The 15672-nt window shown below is 41.0% G+C and overlaps 1 protein-coding gene across 4 annotated transcripts in view; it reads right to left on the bottom strand.

Annotated features, from left to right (window-relative positions):
* The window catches only part of EEF1AKMT1 (EEF1A lysine methyltransferase 1), a 35212-nt gene extending 26219 nt beyond the window's left edge, over positions 1-8993 (bottom strand). For all 4 annotated transcript variants that reach the window (XM_061171087.1, XM_061171086.1, XM_061171089.1 and 1 more), the window contains exon 1: positions 8907-8993. The gene's annotated coding sequence lies outside the window, so the exon portion shown is untranslated. The remainder of the gene's footprint in view (positions 1-8906) is intronic.
* Positions 8994-15672: the final 6679 nt, after the last annotated feature.

The following is a 15672-nucleotide window of genomic DNA, read 5'->3' as shown; positions in this document are numbered from 1 at the left end:
ATCATCCAGACAAAAAATAAATAAGGAAACACAAGCTTTAAATGACACAATAGACCAGACAGATTTAATTTTTATAGGACATTCCACCAGAAAGCGGCAGAATACACTTTCTTCTCAAGTGCACACAGAAAGACAACCCTCAAAATGGGAGAAAATATTTGCAAATGAAGCAACTGACAAAGGATTAATCTCCAAAATATACAAACAGCTCATGCAGCTCAATATCAAAAAAACAAACAACCCAATCAAAAACATGGGCAGAAGACCTAAATAGACATTTCTCCAAAGATGACATACAGACGGCCAAGAGGCACATGAAAAGATGCTCAACATCACTAGAGAAATGCAAATCACAACTACAATGGGATATCACCTCACACTGGTCAGAATGGCCATCATAAAAAAGATCTACAAAGAATAAATGCTGGAGAGGGTGTGGAGAAAAGGGAACCCTCTTGCACTGTTGCTGGGAATGTAAATTGATACAGCCACTCTGGAGAACAGTATGGAGGTTTCTTACAAACTAAAAACAGAACTACCATATGACCCAGCAATCCCACTACTGGGCATATACCCTGAGAAAACCATAATTCAAAAAGACACATGCACCCCAATGTTCATTGCAGCACTATTTACAATAGCCAGGACATGGAAACAACCTAAATGTCCATCGACAGATGAATGGATAAAGAAGATGTGGTACATATATACAATGGAATATTACTCAGCCATAAAAAGAAACGAAATTGAACTGTTTGTAGTGAGGTGGAAGGACTTAGAGTCTGTCATACAGAGTGAAGTAAGTCAGAAAGAGAAAAACAAATATCGCACATTAACGGATATATGTGGAATCTAGAAAAATGGTACAGGTGAACCTATTTCCAGGGCAGGAACAGAGACACAGACATAGAGAATGGATGGGTGGGGGTGGGGGTGGGATGGGGAAGGGCAGGGTGGGATGAATTGGGAGATTAGGTTTGACATAAATACACTACCATGTGTAAAATAGCTAGTGGGAACCTGCGATATAGCACAGGGAGCTCAGCTTGGTGCTCCATGATGACCTAGGTGGGCAGGATGGGGGAGGGTGGGAGGGAGGTCCAAGAGGGAGGGGATCTATGTATACATATAGCTGATTCACTTCGTTGTAGAGCAGAAACTAACAACGTTGTAAAGCAATTATACTCCAATAAAAAAAAACTTATCAAAATTGGTGAATTTTTGTGTAGCCATTTTAATATTGAAGACAGAAGAACAAAAACAACATTTTTGGCATATTATGCTTTATTATAGGTAAAAACACAACTGAAAAGCAAAAAGAGATTTGTGCAGTGTATGGAGAAGGTGCTGTGATGGGTCGAACGTGTCAAAAGTGGTTTTCAAAGTTTTGTGCTGGAGATTTCTCACTGGACGATGCTCAAGGTTGGGTAGACCAGCTGAAGTTGACAGCAATCAAATCGAGACATTAATTGAGAACAATCAACGTTATACCATGCAGGAGATAGCCGACATACTCAAAATATCCACATCAAGTGCTGAAAATCATCTGCAACAGCTTGGTTATGTTAACTGCTTTGATGTTTGGGTTCCACATAAGTGGAAAAAACTTCTTGACCGTATTTCCACATGCGATTCTCTACTTAAATGTAATAAAAACGTTCCATTTTTAAAACAAATTTCTGATGAGCAATGAAAAGTGGATACTGTACTATTGGAAGAGACCGTGGGGCAAGCAAAATGAACCACCACCAACCACACCAAAGGCCAGTCTTCATCCAAAGAAGGTGATGTTGTGTATATGGTGGGATTGGAAGGGAGCCCTCTATCATGAGATCCTTCCGAAAAAACCAAACGATTGATTCCAACAAGTTCTGCTCCCAATTAGACCAAATGAAAGCAGCATTCACCAAAAAGTGTCCGGAATTAGCCAACAAAATGCATAATCTTCCATCAGGATAATGCAAGACAGCATGTTTCTTTGATGATCAGGCAAAAACCGTTAGAGCTTGGCTGGGAAGTTCTTTATTTATTATTATTTTTTTTAACATTTATTTATGGGACTTCCCTGGTGGTGCAGTGGTTAAGAATCTGCCTGCCAATGCAGGGGACATGGGTTCAAGCCCCGGTCCAGGAAGATCCCACATGCCGGGGAGCAACTAAGCCTGTGCGCCACAACTACTGAGCCTTCGCTCTAGAGTCCGCGTGCCACAACTACTGAAGCCCGCGTGCCTAGAGCCTGTGCTCTACAACAAGAGGAGCCACTGTAATGAGAAGCCCACGCACCACAATGAAGACAAGCCCTGCTCGCTGCAACTAGAAAAAGCCTGCGCACAGCAATGAAGACCCAATGCAGCCAAAAATAAATTAATTTAAAAATATATATTTATTTATTTGGCTGCACCAGGTCTTAGTTGCAGCATGCGGACCCTTAGTTGCAGCATGCATGTGGGATCTCGTTCCCTGACCTGGGATCGAACCCGGGCCCCCTGCATTGGGAGCACAGAGTCTTAACCACTGGATTACCAGGGAAATTCCGGCTGAGAAGTTCTAATTCATCCTCCGTATTCACCAGACATTGCACCTTTGGATTTCCATGTTTTGGTCTTTACAAAATTCTCTTAATGGAAAAAATTTCAGTTTCCTGGAAGACTGTAAAAGCCACCTGGAACAGTTCTTTGCTTAAAAAGATAAGATGTTTTGGGAAGTTGGAATTATGAAGTTGCCTGAAAAATGGCAGAAGGTCATGGAACAAAACAGTGAATACGTTGTTCAATAAAGTTCTTGGTGAAAATGAAAAATGTATCTTTTACTTAAAACCCAAAGGCACTTGGCCAACCCAATCTTTCTTTCATATTTCTACTTAACATGTTCAGTCTTTCCTCTAGCTTTCTGAATGTGCAGAACACAATTACAACTGTTCATTGTCCTTGTCAACTAGTTATAACAGCTGTGTCTGTTCTGGGTCAGTTTCAACCAATTGATTTTCTCCTCATTATGGGTTATATTTTCTTGCTTCTTTGCATGGTTGGTTAATTTTTTTTTATTGAATGCTAGATATTATGAACTGTAACTTGTTGGATGGTAGATATTTTTATACTACTGTAAGTATATTTATAAACAAATTTGTATTTATAAATATAAGTATTCTTGAGATTTGTACTGGGACACAGTAAAGTTACTTGGAAACAATTTTATCTTTTTGGGTCTTGCTTTTAAGACTTAGTAGAGAGAACAGCAGTTAGTCTAGCACTAATTACTGCTCACCACTGTAGCAAAATATCAGTATTTCTAAGTACTTTATCCAACGCCCCATGAATTATGAGGTTTTTCAGTACAGCTGGTGGAAACAGTCACTATTCCCAGTCTTGAGTGAGTTCTGTTCCTTCAAATCCTTTCAGGTATTTGTTTTCTCTAGCCTCAGGTAGTTTCTCAAGGAGGTCCCTCTGCAGTTCTCTAGGGTTCTTTCTCTGGTACGGTACTCTGCCTTGCACTCTGGCCCCATTTGGCTTCCCCAGGATCTATGAACTATTTCCTCAATTCAGAGAGGTCTCTGGATTCAGTCTGGGTTTCCCTTCCCTGCACAGCAGTCTGAACACTCTCTCAGGCAGTAGATGGGGCAATCATCAGGCTCATTTTGTTTGTTCCCTTCTTTCAGGGACCACTGCCCTTTGTAGTCCTGTGTCCAATATTTTCAAATACATTTTTTTCCCACATATTTTATCTGGTTTTTTTTGTTGTTGTTTTTTAGTTATATCAGATGGGAGGGGAAATTTAGCCCTTGTTACTCCAAGTGGAAGTTCACAACAGTAAAAAATAATTAACTACAGCCATATATATGCTAACAAGAATGAATCTCAAGAATACGTAAGTCACTAAGTTACAGAAGAATACATATACTATAAATAATTCTATTTAAATGAAGTTCAGAAACATGAAGATAAAAGCAAGTTAATGAAAAACTGAAGATTAGAGATAGTGGTTACCTCTCGGAGTGAGGATACACATCATTTTTTAAATGTTTATTACATATCTGTAGAGACCCATGGACTTGATAATGTAAGTAAAAAGTGCCTGAAATGGCTTCCAAACAGTGTGATGCCACCCCAGGGTGCTAAGCTTTGTGAAAGAACTTAGAATAAATCTTATGGAACAACTCATCTATTCTTCTATCCATATTTTTCACACCATACAATGATCCCCCTTAAGTTATGAAGTCAATATAGTAGGACAACATCAGCATTTTTTTTAAGATAGAAAAAATTGTATCAAAGTATATGGCTTATAGTAGAAGTAAGTATTGCTTTGTGAAATGTTTTAGCAAAAAATACACATGTGTGTACAGGGTCATGTATCATGATACAAAACTTCTTACTACAGGCTGTAGTTTTAAATGTTTGAAATTTTTCATTGTAAACTATCTGTAATTTGTGCACACACCCATCTCAACATGTAGATGTTCTAATACTTTATTGGACTAGATCATATAAACAACTCTTACTTGAAGCAGATACTTGATAACATTTTTTATACTGATTGTGAAAAAGCATTTCTGCTATTACTTAGACATTCAGAAAAACATGATACAGGATTAAGAGCATGGCCTCTGGAGCCAAATTACCTAGGCTTAAATCATGGCTTTGCCACTTACTAACTGCATAGCTTGGAGCAAGTATTTAACCCCTCTATGCCTCAATTTTCCCATCTATAAAATGGACAAATATTAACATCTACTTAATAGGGTTATTCTGAGTTAGATGAATTACTATAAAGTGCCTAATAGTCCTTGGCACACAACAGGAACACAAATATTACCTTCAGTACTCTCTGAAGTTGTAAGTATACCACTAATAATATGGTATCTGTTGTAACCACTAAATAAGACCTTTAGTTTAGTACCTTCATATGACTGTCTACTTTACAAAAAGTGAATTGGCAGAAGAGGGAATGAGTGAAACTGGAGCACAGGAAATCAGTAATTAAAGGGAATACTATGAAGTGTGACAGGAAACTCTGCATGGAGCACGATGAATGCTGTCTGCATGGAGCATGGTGAATGCTGTCTGCCTGGAGCAGGACTGACTGACTGACTTGTCACATGTATCACATTCACAGACTTAAGATACACATTTTTTTAAATTACTTTAACAAATGACTTTAAAATGAGTGTAAGTTTAATAATTGTCAGCATGTTTTCTTGAGATTTGATAAAATAGTTATCACTATTATCACTTTTAGACAAAATGCAGATATAGCAGATCATTTTACAGCCTCAAAATAAAGTGGTCAGAGAGGTGAGACTGTTGTGAAGGCTGACACCATCAAGGTGGTATCAATGGGAATGACTGGTGAGAGAGTGTACAAAGGTTATTAGAAGGTTCTGGGAAGACTGTCTCCATACCTAGATAACTGTACTGGCAAAATCTATCGGATGTAACTATCTTGGATCCCTAGAGTCTATTCAAAGGCTTGCAACTCCCAGGGGAAGACTTAAAATTTGGTTAATTTCATTCAATTTGGGCACTTAACTCGGCAGTGGCTACCCATCCCTCACTCTTCATTCCTGCCTCAGGAAGGTGTGCACAAATACCTGTTTTGTGCTCAGGGATTAATTTATACAGCTAAGTGAGGATATGGAGGTCAATGCCACTGAAAGAAGAGTTTGTTATTCACAGTTCCCCAGGAAATGAGAGGCACAGCACATCGTGAAGGACCACATGAAACCTGTCATATGCAGGAACAAGGAAGCAGAGAGAGAGAGAACTGGGACAGTGTCTTTATTGTTAAGACAGTGGGCAGGAAGGGAAAATACACATTCTGTAATGTGTGGTCTGGGAGATCTGTGATATGACTTTCACGTGCCCATGAGAGCTAACGTGCAGAGAAGATGTAAGGAATTACAGGGTCGTTACTTTGGCCCTGTAATTAATGGATGCCAAGTAGACAAACATAATAAAGTCTGAGAACACACAATTTCAACAGCTCCAGGAGCAGCCTGTATGCAGCCTGTGGGAGCAAGGTGGGCAATAAGGACCCTGCCCTTCAAATAATGGGGATCTTATTCTGATCGTTGACAGCTACTTCAAATCATGGAGGCAAAGACAGAGTCAGGCAGCCATCACTGCAAGGCTCATACTGTTGTTAGCACTTCCCCCCTCCAGCAGAGGCAACTTTGAGGGGATTTAAAGTGCCAGCACCTCCCCTGCTTCCATTTTTCTCTTTTCCCCCTTTTGGGCGCCACACATTTAAGGACTAGACCATTATAAATAGCAACTGAATATATGGAGGAATTTAGAAGGTCACTGTGCATGCCCAGGAAAAGGTGTAGGCTTAGAAAGACCTTAAGTTTCCTCAGGCTGATCCTTGGCACAAAAACAGCCTACAGTAATAGCAACAACAACAGAACGACAAAAAAAGCAAATCCTGGGGAAGGGGGAGAATCTGATTTCCAGCGTTTTCCACAAAAAAATCACAAGGCATACAAAGAAACAGGAATGTATGGCCCATTCAAAGGAAAAAAGTAAACCAACAGAAACCATCCCTGAAAAAGATCAGATGGCAAAACAACTGTCTTAAAGATGCTAAAAGAACTAAAAGATGTGGAGGACATTAAGAAAACAATGTATGAACAAAATGGAGATATCAGCAGAGATGGGGTACACCTTCAAGTGGCCCAACATATGCATTGCGGGAGTCCCAGAAGAAGAAAAGAAGAAGGGAGAATTATTAGTGCGTGCAATGCTGAGCTGAGAAAGTCTGAGAACACAGCAAACTTATCTGCAAAGTACTAAGAGGCTTCATTTTAGTCCTGTATTTCAAGAGTCAGAATCAGGCAAATATTAAAATCCAATGTCTCCTGAGAAATTTGAAGCGTACAACCAATTCCTGATCCAAGCTGCCCCACAATATTGTCTAGAAGAGTTGAAGGACAAAGAAAAATTTATGTGTGTGTGTGTGTCCATATACATTCATATATACACATATACGTGTGTATCCTTCGTACAGACAGGAATATCTGAATTTTTATTTATTAGTACTAAACACTTTCCATAGCTGCATTTGTGGATGGAGAAAGGTTTTCAATTTGCAACTTGAAATCTGTTAGCTAATTATTTAGAAATAACACATGAAAACCATAAAAAAAAAAAAGTTGACTTCGTTCAAATGAAAGAATTCCAAAGAGCAATTTAAGAAAACTGCCTACTTTTGTGGCTGTAAAAAGCAATTAAATTTCAATCTGTATTTTAGTATGAATTTGGCCCTAAAATAAAAGTTTATTTTTAAAGCTGATAATCATTTACCAAGGCACTACCTTGCACTAGCACTATTCTTGGTGATGGGAATCCAAGTCCCTGTCCTCTTGGCGCTTACATTCTAGTGAGGCAGGGAGAAAACAAACAATAGGAATAAAATATATTTTGCATTACGATAAGAGACGCTCAATGGAGGGACATGAATTGCAAATGCTAGCAATCATACACTGTTTCATACATTATTCGAGTGAGTTCATGAGAGCATCACAAGTGGGAAAAATTAAAATGTTTATATAATAAACATTACTAAATTCTAAATTAACTGAACTTTAGTTGTAATACAGTAAATTTTTTTAAACTTAAGTCACTACTTTATCATATCTTTAGCATCTTTAAAAATTTTTCTAAGTGGGCCTGTGAAACTGCTGTGAGATTTTCAAGTGCAAAAGAGTTGGGAAGGGCATTCCCTCGCAGTCCGCTGGTTATGAGGACTCCGTGCTTTCACTGCCCGGGGGCCGGTTCAAGATCTGGTTGGGGAAATAAGATGCTGAAAGCAGCCTGGCGCAGCCAGAAAAGAAAAAAAGGAGAAAAGAGTTGGGAAGTGCGGTGCTACACTGCTATTAAACTGATGCTAAGCCTCACGTGGCTGCCACTGCAGCTCAGTGGTTCTCTGCGGAGGGTGCGCTGGCATCTAATGGGTAGGGGGGCCAGGGATGCTGGTAAATACCGTACGATTTAGAGAATCACCCTCCACAGCAAAGAACTCCCCGGCCCCAGAGTCACCAGCGCTAGGGCTGAGACCCTGCTCTCGGCAGAAAGACGCACAGGAGGCAGCTGAGTGTGGCAACGTGGCGAGCCCTCTATCCGAGGGGCACCGCTTAGCGCCGTGAGAGCAGAACGAGCAGCGCGCGCGGGTGCAGGGCGGAGAGGAGCAGCTGGTGGCTCGTACCTGGGCCTTGAGGGACAGGCAAGGATGCGGAAGGGGGCGTGCAGGTGGACAGCACGCGCGAAGGCTGCACGTCAAGGAGCTGCGTCAGCAGAGAGGAGCGGGCTACCCTGCGTTGCCGTGAACAGCTCCACGGAACCAACGCGACCCTCCCGCAAGAGGCAACCTTAGGCCAAGCACGTTTCAAACGCACACAAGCCTACTTCCACGTGTCAGGTTTACGGCCGGCCGCTCCTCCCTGTCCACACCACGCACAGTGTCGCCTGGCCAAGGCCACCCCAGGGCCGCGCAGGAGGGGGGGCGGGGCGCGGGGGCCTCCCGAGTGACCCGGCGGAACAGCCCGGGCGGTCCGCGTGGTCACCCGCCCCGGACGGCGCCTGCCCTCCCGCCTTCGAAAACTCTACCCTGTTATTTTACAACTAAGACACGGGGGTGAAATCCACCTGCCTGAAGCGCGGCTCGACGCGCACGAGCCCCCAGGCCCGCCCCACCCCCTCTGCCCGGCCGAGACGCCTCAGACCCTGCGGCCGCCCTGAGAGGACGGGAGGCGGCAGCCCCTCCGCCCCGCCCCCGCCAGCCGGGGCTGACCCTCCTCACCTCCCTCCCGCCCCGACCCCGCTGACTACAGCCGCTGCCCCCAGGCTGCGCCGGGAAACCCGAAGGAGCAGAAACCCGAACATAGGAGCCCGGAGGCTGCTCGGGTTACTCACCAACGCGCCCCACTCGCCTCCGCGCGTGCGCCGCCGCCTCACCTCGCTGGCCCGGACAGCCGACTGCGTCTGCGCGTGCGCACACCGTCCCGCCAGGCCGGAAGCGTGGGTGGGGGGCCGCGCCCGCGCATGCGCAGTAACCAGCAGAACGGGGCGTGGGCGGGGTGGCTGGCTCCGCGCACGCGTACACCGCCCACTCGGGCGCTCCCGGCAGGTGGTTGGGCCCCGCGTCAGGCGCTGGGCCGCCTCGTGCTGGGAGGCGCCGGATTCAGCAGGTGCTTCAGATGGAGGCAATGAAAGGTACTTGAGGTTTTAACTAGATTCCCTTCAGGTCAAACGCATACCAAGGGACCTGCTCTTTTGCACTCGATAAGCTTGTACGTTTCACAGACATTAAGGCTCTGTCTGCTCCGTCTAATCGAGAAATTCGGACATTAACCTGAAGCTTTATAGTAAAGATAGCATTAGAAAAAACCTTTAAAACCCTGCGCTCGACTTCCTCCGCGGTGTGCTCTCCCTTGCCAAACCTGACGTGGTTAACGTGAGACCAGCACCTGCACCTGTCACGCTGGGGTTTGCTGTGAAGAGGGCGAGATCCGCCTGAACCGAAGACGCACGCGCTGTCTCCGCGCTGAAATAAGACCAGCGGCTAATCCGGCAAATAGTCTCCTTATGAAGCCACGACAATTTCTATGGAAATGACCCAAACGTAGGATGGTGTTTGGTCAGCCCACTGGCTCAGTCCTTCAGAGCCTCCAGGGAGGAGTGCGCTCGCAGGCGTGCTCTAAGGCCCCCAACACAGCACCTGCACACGGAAAGGAAGGCTCCCTTCCACCCTGGCAGTTACCAATTATAAGGGATGTATTCACTTTCCGTTCTCCAAGGCTATCTATCTGTATTATGTTCCTACCTTCCTTTCCTTCATTTTCCTTACCAATTCTATGATCTTGGTAAGTTAAATTCTGCTGAATAGCTTTACATCCTTTCTGGTATAAGGTAAGGATATAAATGAAAAAACAGGTTTACAACTTTGGCAGTACTATAGTTTCCATTTTAAATACTGTTTCCAGGCTTATAGCAATCCATGCTTTTTTTTTTCTTTGATTGCTTTGATGACGACTCCACTAAGCCAGGTATTTCAAAACCAGTTGTAACTTATTAGCAAAGGATCAGGAAAGAAAACATACACAACAAGCTAAAAGAAAGCAACATGAACCGAGAAACAATAACCAACTTTTATGGCAGTATGTTTTTTACAGAGGTAGTGTTCCATACATAGGAAACTGCCTTGGCTTAACAGAAAGGCTCATGTTAAAGCAAACTACTTTTGGTTTGAAACATATCTATTTTAAGCTTTTAAAGTTTCAGTTGCTTTCATATCATGTGACACAATAGTTATCTGCATGTAATGTGTATTACTATGTTGTTTTTATAATTAAAGTGACCATAATTGTCAGCAAGTTCAAATAGTTACACCTCCAACAATAGTGCTGACTGCTCAGCGTGTCACAGTAATACATGAAGATCAGAATTTTCCAGATGAAACTTTTGCAATGTAATTTAACGGTTTTTGCAAATCATAAAAAATTTAAAATATTAAGAGGCAATTTTATCATCATTGAAATAAAGGGGAAATTACAGGAATTCCCTGGCGGTCCAGTGGTTAGGACTCCACGCTTTCACTGCTGAGGGCCGGGGTTCAGTCCCTGGTTGGGGAACAGATCCCACAAGCCGCGCGGTAAGTTAAGTAAGTAAATAAATGGGAAATTACTTGTCAAGTAAACTGGACTTGACAGGCACGTTTCAAATCAACCTTAATTCAGGAATTACTCCTTTTGTGAATTCAGAAGTGATTTTTGCTCGTCTTGCTACTCTTCAGAAACGGGGCATAAAAGAAATGGAGATTACTCTGGAAAGACCTCTTAAGATAGAGATGGAGCGAGACTCGGTTTTCCTTTTTAAAAATAACTAGTATAACCTATACTTACAAGAACACAGATTCAGGTTTTTCTTCCTTTTTTTAGTGATTTATTACCAAATTACTCAAATTAACCTAAGTATGTTGCAAAGGATAGTCCCTAGAAATCTAGTCCCATAAGGTGCTTTGTGAAGAGGCCACTACGTAAGTAGAGGAAAGTCGGATTAAGATCTTCCTCTAGAGCCTCCCAACGTGCACTCGTGTGGTAAAGCATTTAACTTCACACAGTAAAGAAACTAGTTTTATTTCTCCAATTACCTGGTAACAGCTAAGTTATAAAGAATTAGTGGTGCATGAAACTTATTTTGGGAATCGCTATTAGGACTTTTTGTTGTTGTGGGAATAATACGAGCATATTCCCCAGAAACTGAAACCACTGACTTAAATAGATCAATTCTCTCATTTAGAAAAGAAGATGCAGTAAATAATACAGTTAACTCTATCATAATACCACCAGAGTGAATGACCATCAGGTGTCAGACTTTGTGTTAGGACACATTTATCTAATGGAGCAAAATGTGTTCTTATCAATGATCTTTAAACAGAATGGAATTTATTGACCATCTACTATTATATTTTATCCATCACTGTGCTTTAAATTTGTTCTTTGGGAATTAACAACACTTCTGGTCCTATGATACAGATGACAGACTGTGGAAATCCATGTAAACCCTAAGTAGCTTAGCTGTGAATTGAATCTAGGTCTCCCTGCCTCTACCCTGTACTCTGCCAGTTCAAACAGCTTTACCAAGTCAGTCCTCAGAAAGGACCATCCAGGGCAGTGCAGTTATGAGCTGCAAAATTGCAGCCTAAGATTTGGAGCTTACTAAAAGGAATACTTGAAAACTGACCTGGCAAAGTAATCAGTAGTGAACACTATCAAAACTTAAAAACAAAACTGCTAACTACTATGGGAATAAAAATACTTAGCACATCCCTGTTTAAACTCTCTCTGCAGGACTTCCCTGGAGGTCCAGTGGTTAAGATTCTGTGCTTCCAATGAAGGGGGTGCAGGTTCGATCCCTGGTCGGGGAACTAAGATCCCACATGCTGCGTAGCACAGCCAAAAATTTTTTTTAAATAAAAAATAAATAAATAAAAATAAACTCTCTTTGCTTCAGTTTTTTTTTTTCTTTCATTTATCAGTTCTGGGAAGCATCAATGACTTAACCACAGTTCATTCTCTTGCTAGATAAAATAATTTACACTGCAAGAGTTCAGCAGGATGTTGATTTATGTGCTAGAACTGACAAAGTATGCTACCATTAGTATTGTATGGAGACTCCAAGCAAAAGATTTTCTCCTTAATATCACCAAATATGCCCTTTGCTTCCATTTAGCTTTAAAAGAACTGCCATTCGAGATTACAAAGAGTGCACGATCCTATGTTTAAGAAACAAACAAAAATGTTTCACAATCTAATTAATGCACCAAAGTCATCATTCATAAACCACTCAATACAAACAGACTGTATTTTTAGAGAGCACCAATATTTAAAAGATGTCTTTTAAGAAACAATACCAGATTTTTATATCTGGGGCCTCTCAAATCATCCACATCCTCCCTCCAACGAAAGGTGATCAGCCTGGGCCTAAGGCTCCCCCCCTTGAAAATGAATGAGCTCTACTTAGTTCCTAAACAGCCTAATGGTTCTTTATCCACCCTTGGAGTGGAATCAGATCTCAATATAACCTAAGAAATACCATTACAAATCAATGAACATTCCAAGCAATATAAAGTTTAAAATAAATATATTTTCAAAACGCATTTTCTTCCTTAAAAAAATTAACTTTTCACTGCATATGTTTACAAGATTTAGAATTAGGTAAAAAGGAAAGTCTGTCTGACACACAGAATGGTACTTTTCCACTTTCCCTGAAAGGCCAAAAAGAATGACCCAAACTACATTTACTACAAATATGCCCCGAATCCAATGATTTAACTAATAACTCTGAAATTGTTTCTAAGATTGTGAGCTGAGATAAAAATAAGTATGCTCAATATTACAGAATATAAACGAAACTTCGATTTTCTTTCTGAATTCTGGAGATTCTGTTAGGGTTGGGTGTTCTCCCAGAAGGTAATGCAAATCCCTATTTTACCTGTGCAGATATGTCCTCATATTTTTAATTTAAAATTATTCTGATTGTGTAATGTCCCCAGTGTCAGTCATCCTAGGCTGGTAAATGAACTAGCACCATTCAATAAGTTTCATACAATAGTCTAGCTAGACACCCATGAACAAATCACACATGGTCAAAACAAAAATGTCATAAAAATATTTAGTGAAAAGACATATTTTAACTCCCATTTATGGATTAAAAAATACAAATAAAATTTTATCAATTTTATATTCAGCTTGTAACTGGCTCAGTACATGGCCTTATTTCCTAAAATTGTATTGTAGCATCTTTTGAAAAATTAAATGCAACTTTATACCTTTATTAATAATGTTAATAGAGGTAAATATTTAAACAGTATACTCATCCCTGGGTCTCTTAAAAAAACTGAAAAGTCAGTATAAGTTTAAAATTTTAATATTTATAAATTTAAAAAATTTTACACGTGCTGAATGGTAGCAGTGCTAACATTCTGTGACCATTAAACCAGAAACTCACTGCATGGAGCCTTTTCCTTTGTACAGAGAACCAAATCACAATACCAACCTTTGCAATCTGTCAATAATTGTATGTGGTAAAAGACACCACACCAGGTAGCCTGGGCTCAGGACACACTTGAGGTCACACCCCCGTTAGGTACATAGTGCAGATGCAGTGTTGAATGTCAGGCTAGGAAAATTAGCTATTAGTACATTCTGACAGCTCCTAAGAGCTGAGAGGCCTAAGAAAACAGACTTAAAAGAAAACCCAAAAACAAAATCTCTCCACTGCTGGGAAGTCTGGGACCAGGCGAAGAGCAAACCACAGAGGGCGAGGGGGACAAAGATGGTTTGCAGTGTGAGCCTCGGGGGGCTGACACACGGGCCTCCCCGTCACCACGTTTCCGCCTTTACAAAGACTTACGTGTACAGAGCTAGGGGCCAGAAACACATCACCTCATCCATCCTCTTTAGAACAGAATGGATGCCCATTATTAAGCTTTTACCTTTACCTGAACCAAATACAGTCTTTGGCTAAATATGTCATGGGTTCCCATTATAATCAATCAGGAATAATACCTCACATTTCTTACATCTAAATTAAAATGTTTAAAGTTCAACGTGAACCATGGCACTCACTGCAAATTAATTTGAGCTCAGCAATATACCTAAGTTGGACATTTTAAAATTTTAGAAAATCAATTTTTCAAGAATTCTTAGATGCAGTGTTTTCAGAATACAGTTACCAAGTCAGAGAATATCCACCTACATTTTAAAATAATTTAAAACATTATTACATCCTCAAATCAGCTATGTTGTTTTATAGAGGAATTTACAGAAAATTGTAATGTTAAGAACTCATATCCAAATCAGTGCCTTATTCTCTGGTTTTGAAAAACCCCTAAGAAGTACTGAGGTTTCTAAACAGTTAATATTTTATTCAGGACCTAATAACGATAATCATCTGTCAGAGACAGCTAACTTACTAAGGTCTAATGACAACACCTCTAATGACAGAGGTGGCAAACAGAAAAAAGTAAAATTGTAACAGACAAAAATAGTATTTTAAGGGTCCACCTGACACTGTAAATTAAGATGCTCAAACTTGAAATCCTTGAAATTGACAACTTGTTCCCTTCAATACTTGAGGGGTTCATACAAGTATTAACAGAAATGGGAAATATGGTGATAGGAGAAATACGAAGACTTGACATTTTTGGTAAAAGAGAAAGTTCAACCAAAGACAGGGAAGTTAAATAATGCTGACTGGGGTAAGCATCACAGAGATGTTTGGTTTTGAAACGCAAACTGTGAAAAAATAGTAGTAACCATCTCCTCTGAACAGAGTAATGTCATATAATTAGAAACACGGTTTACAACGAAATAAGACTAAATTCTTAAAACTAGTTCGAAAAAAATTGCAGTTTTTTTACATAAAAGGTCACACTGTTGAAAACTCACTGCAGTGATGGTAACATGCCACTGTCTCCCAACAGATGAAGAGACAGCAAGGACACTGTCAGATACTGTCTCAGGTGGCCTACCCCCCAGGCAGCCACCCATCCAGGACCACAAACGCAAACCAATCCTTCAAACAGAGCTACAAGAATTAGTTACAGGTGCTGCCACACAAATACAAACTGAAGGTACAAAGTCTGCAGAGACTGTGCCTTCAGAAATAAAAGGGCCAAGGAAAATAAAATCAAGCAAAGACTGAACTGAAAACGGAGGTGATAGGATACTGTGTATGAATAAGAGAGAGTTTATAAAACACAGCATTATAAAAAATCAAATACTCAACAGTGTCCCTTTAACATATATAAAAAGGGGCACAAATAATGTTTTTGCTTTTAAAACTCCTTTGACAACAGTTTTAGCAGTAAAAATCAATTTACTAGAATTAAGCCAGTATTCTTGACACCCACTGGGCCAAGAGCATTAAAACAAAACCCCCCAAAACTGAAAAGCCAACAAACATAGCTGAAGACAAAACTCGACAAAATAAAACAAAAGCCCCAAACTAAACGAATATCCCATCAGGAAAACATATATGCGAACAACTGAAAAGAGCCTGGCTGATGCAGTCAAGCGGCCTTCCCCACTACCTGAAACTGGTGGTGGCGCTCCCTTCCAGTTTGCCACTAACCAACATTCTGATGATATCTCATGTATTATTTGGTCCAATCTGA

The sequence above is a fragment of the Eubalaena glacialis genome, chromosome 16 (genome assembly GCF_028564815.1).
Source record: "Eubalaena glacialis isolate mEubGla1 chromosome 16, mEubGla1.1.hap2.+ XY, whole genome shotgun sequence".
NCBI lineage: Eukaryota > Metazoa > Chordata > Mammalia > Artiodactyla > Balaenidae > Eubalaena > Eubalaena glacialis.
Note: the sequence above shows the minus strand (reverse complement) of the source record. Positions and strands in the feature narration are given on the sequence as shown.